Source organism: Cebus imitator, unplaced genomic scaffold (assembly GCF_001604975.1).
Source record: "Cebus imitator isolate Cc_AM_T3 unplaced genomic scaffold, Cebus_imitator-1.0 Scaffold228, whole genome shotgun sequence".
NCBI classification, from domain to species: Eukaryota; Metazoa; Chordata; class Mammalia; order Primates; family Cebidae; genus Cebus; species Cebus imitator.
The window spans coordinates 19,373-24,404 of NW_016107543.1; positions in this window are offsets into that span (position 1 = coordinate 19,373).

Sequence of the window (5,032 nt, forward strand, 5' to 3'; positions counted from 1 at the left end):
TTTTTTTGGAGACAGGTTCTCATTGTGTTGCTCAGACTGCAGTGCAGTGGTACGATCATGGCTCACTGCAGCCTCAACTTCTTGGGATTCAGTGATACTTCTGCCTCAGCTTCCCAGGTAGCTGGGATTATAGGTGTGTGCCACACATTTTTTTTTTGTATTTTTAGTAGAGATGGGGTTTCACCATGTTGGCCAGGCTGGTCTCAAACTCCTGACTTCAGGGGATCCGCCCGCCTTGGCCTCCCAAAGTGCCAGGATTATAGGCATGAACCACCATGCTCTTAAAGAAACCGTTGATAACTCAGCAAAGATGCCAGTGTCTGACAGAACTGCTTAAATTTCTATGATGAGCTTATTTTGAAGTCTTGATGACCGGGATCCTTGGGACAGCAGAGATTTGTGTTTGCTGTGAGCATCAAGACTCATGGATCTGGTCCTCCCTATGATATCCCTCCATTGACCCCAGTCCTGGGGCACAGTCACACCTACAAGTTATGTCCTTGTAGATCTCACCAAACTCCCCCAAACGCAAACACAATGAGCAGGGCAAAGAAGAGCAGCGACTGAGGTTAATGGTCAGGGTCAGCAGGGACCAGCGGCCAAAGGGTTAGTGCCAGAAGGTAGAAGTGATTCTCCTGAGTCCTGATTTGGAAGCTGAGTTATGACTCAAGAAATTTATTGCCCCAGTGTCTTTTAACAAGAAGCGATCTATCTTCCCATGCAGAACTTCCATTACTGGTGACAGGTGCCTGGAGCCAGCTTATTAAAAACCATCATTTCAACCCCCAAAGCGAAGGCCCCACAGTGTGTTGGAATAGAATGTTAATTTCTAGCTCCATATCATAATTTAGGACGTGGGGAGATATTATGAGGCATTTTAAAATTCAAGAGGACGGAAACTTGGTGCTATTTCTGCAATCTGAGCCCAGGGAGCATTAGGATCTTTATTTCACAGGTCTCACTCCCCTTTACCAGCAGGTTAATACAACACGGCTCTGCCTGCTGCCGTGGGCTGGTCCTGCTCTGGCTCTGCCCTGGCCCAAGATAGAACTTGCCTTATTGCTCAGCAGCTGTGGCAGAATGGAATGAGCACTGGACTTTGAGCCAACGGGTTGGATTCAAGTACTGCTGTGGTCTAGGGAAAAAGCCCTCTTACATTCGTATGACGCCTTTTCATTTTTCAAGTACTTGTGTACTTCACATCTTTTATCTCATGTATGGTGAGGTACGGGGAGAGGGAAAGAATGTCCGTTTTACAGAAAGCGTAAATGGATATCTTGGCGGCAGTTTCTTGTTATTGGAGGTGAGAGGTGTTCCCCTCATTGGCTTTTATTTATTTTTTATTTTATTTTATTTTGTTTGAGATGGGGTCTTGCTCAGTCACCAAGGCTGGCATACAGTGGCACAATCACCACTCACTGCAACCTTGAACTCCCAGGCTCAAGCAATCCTCCCACCTCCACCTTTGGAGTAGCTAGGACTGACTACAAGTGCATACCACCATGCTAGGCTGATTTTTTGTAGGGTTTCCCTATGTTACCCAGGCTGGTCTCAAACTCCTATGTTCAAGTGATCCACCCACTTCAGCCTTCCAAAGTGCTAGGATTGTAGGCGTGAGCCACTGCTCCTGGGCCCCTCATTGGCTTTTGTCTCCAAATCTTTCTTATGCAGCTTTGAGAATAGCTCTGAGAAATTTGGATGGGAGGAAGAGGAGGTGTCGGGGAGACCGTTCATGGAGATCTCTCAGGGATGAGCCAGTTTTTCTGCCTCCACAGAGCTTCTCTACCTGCGTGGTCGCCCAGGGGAACTTCTTGGCTGAATTATTCAAATTGTTAGTGAACTTTCTGTGTCACACAGGCCAGGGTGTGCTTAGGCACAGTAAAAGGGAGATCTAAGCAAGTGACATGAATGGTCAGGTCAATAATTGGCCACACAATTGAAAGAAGTACATCTTGTAGCACGTTGGTAGATCTCCCATTGAAAATGCTTGGTATGGAAGCATGGGAAATGGGGAAGTTGGTTACTTAGACATGACAATGGCAGAGATCCCCCTTAGGTGTGAGGTTGAAGGATAATTTATAGCTGCATCAGAGCAAAATATTCATGGTTTTATAAGTTTTGATTTCTATCTTAATGATCTGCATGCATTTGACATGGTTGCCATGGAATGTCAGATGTTTCACAATGTATGTGGATGATTTATGCTCTTTGACAATTTATAACAGCTAAATAAAATTGCCCTAAAAAGTCTTGTCCTCATGGGAATTTGGGGAGCACATGCTATGTCCCTCTTCCTGTCCCTCCTTACCCTGGCAGTCTACCTGATTATTTTCTTCAGCTTCTTCTCCCCTTTATAAAATATTTGGATAAGGAACACAAGCTCATCTAAATTTCCAGTTGTTTTAATATCTCAGTGATCTGTAGGAAAATGGTGCCTGTGTGACTAATTGAATTTTTCACCTAGATGTCTGGTGCCATGTGGTCTGAGGCTTGGGAGAGCTGAAAAGTTGGTTGTCAGGGGCCCTTGTGGAGTATGTGTACAGGTGACAAAACCAGTGTTGGACTGGGCACAGTGGCTCATACCTGTAATCTCAACACTTCGGAAGGCAGAGGTGGGTGGATCACTTGAGGTCAGGAGTTGGCCATCAGACTGGCCAACATGGTGAAACCCTGTCACTACTGAAAATACGAAAATTAGCTGGGCTTGGTGGCACACACCTGTAATCCCAGTTACTCAGGAGGCTGAGGCAGGAGAATCGCTTGAGCCAGGGAGTCGGGGGTCGTAATGAGCCAATATTGCGCCACTGCACTCCAGCCTGGCAACAGAGCAAGACTCCGTCTAAAAACAAACATACAAACAAACCAAACCACACACACACACACACACACACACACACACACACACGAATAAATAAAATCAGTTTTGCTTCATTCCCAGCTTGGCCCAAGGTGGGGCTCACTCTGTCTATAAGCGCTTTGGACCTAAGGATCAGCAGTCTGCCTTCCTAATGCTCTTTCTTTGAACAATAACCCATGGCTTTAAAACAAAGGATTCCCCATTACTGTGTAAAGCTACAAGGTACTTCCCAGAGGAGTGAGTGGCTCCTGCAACCCAGGTGTGAGTAATCAGAGACTGTTGTTTCGTTTCAGAGATATGATTTGGATGATAGATGCAAGCCCTTTCTCAATAAAAACATTTTATTTGTCCCCGAGGTTTCCTTGGAAGCATATCAATATGCCCCATATACTATTTTTACTTTGAATGTTTCCATGGCCCAGAATCATTTTTGGCATAGCTGTTAGGTATAAGTGTGACTCTGGGCTGAGATAACTTCCTCCAACTTGGCAAGCATCTTTCTTTCTTTCCTTCCTTCCTTCCTTCCTTCCTTTCTTCCTTTCTTTCTTCCTTCCTTCCTTCCTTCCTTCCTTCCTTCCTTTCTTCCTTTCTTCCTTCCTTCCTTCCTTTCTTCCTTTCTTCCTTTCTTCCTTTCTTCCTTTCTTCCTTTCTTTCTTTCTTTCTTTCTTTCTTTCTTTCTTTCTTTCTTTTTCTTTCTTTCTTTCCTTCCTTCTCTCTCTCTCTCTCTCTCTCTCTCTTTCTTTCTTTCTTCTTCTTTCTTTCTTTTTCTTTCTTTTTTTTTAATAGTCCAGTGGGCCGGGCATGGTGGCTCATGCCTGTAATCCAAGCACTTTGGAGGCCGAGGCAGGCAGATCACCTGAGGTCGGGAGTTCAAGACCAGCCTGACCAACATGGTGAAACCCTGTCTTTAAAAAAAAAAAAATTAATAGTCCATTGGTCTTTTATTTTTTTTTTTAACACCTATTATGCCATGAATTCGTAGGGAGTAGGTTCCAGCAGCTCAGGTCCCTTCTCATTGGTTCTCACACAGTGCGCTTCTCTGGAGCAGGCTGGTGCTTCAGTTGAACCCAGCTACCTTTCTCTTTCGTGTCTTTCTTTTTCTGATCATTTTCCTTCACACGTTTCAGGAAGCTGTCTCGGCTCTTAGAGTGCTTAATGTGCTTAACATGCACATTAATGATCTTGGCAAGAATCTTGCCCTTGTTTGTTTATAGCAATGCCAACAGCATGCTGGAGAACAATGTAGACTCTTCCAGTTTGCCCTGATAACACTTGTGGGGCATTCCGTTTTGAACAGTACCCATTCTGTTGATGTCTAAAGTATTGCCTTTCTTATAGATTCACATATATGTGGCCAAAGGAACAACTCCATGTTTTCTACAAGGCCTAGAGAATGTACATCGAGTGCCTCTCCTCTTTCCCTCTGTGTTCGTCATTTTGGTGAATTACTGGAAGATGGCAGTTCTGGACAAAAAGCGGCAAGGGTTTTTCTAGTGGCTGGGCTGAGCATGACATCTCTGCCACCTCGGCTAGTTAAAGAGGCAGAAGAGGCTCACGCTGTAGTTTCTACCATACCTCAACCTATATCCTCAACTTCCTAAAAGCAGGAAAGTGCTGCACTGCAGGAGAATCTGGTCAGAGAGCAGGTGGGAATGAAGCATTTCCTCCATTCGTCTTGAACCCCCAAAGGGAGAGCAGAGCTCAGTAATGATACATCATCAATTCCCAATTACCTGAAATAAATTGTTCTGCCCTGGTCTTCTCCTGGTCTGGCTAATCTTTTTCTTTTTCTTCCTTTTTTTTTTTTAAGAGATGATGGTCTTCCTATGTTGCCCAGGCTAGATTTGAACTCCTGCATGCAAGCCATCTTCCTGCCTCAGCCTCCTGAGTAGCTGGGACTGCAGGTGTGTACTGATGCACCCAGCCTTGGCCAGCCTTAAGCCACACTGTAGACATCATGACTTCATCCTCTGGATCTCAGTCTTCTGTTGTCCTCAGCCCTGTTATGGTCGACTTCTTCTAACTGCAGGGAGCTAGAAGTCAGAGAAATGTGTGATCTTGTTTTCTCTGCCATGATGTTCCAAAGAGGCACCGGGGTACGACTGAGAGGCTGTGGAACTCAGCAGACCCTCTTCAGTCAGCCCTCATGGCATGTTGTCTGGTAAACTGACTTCA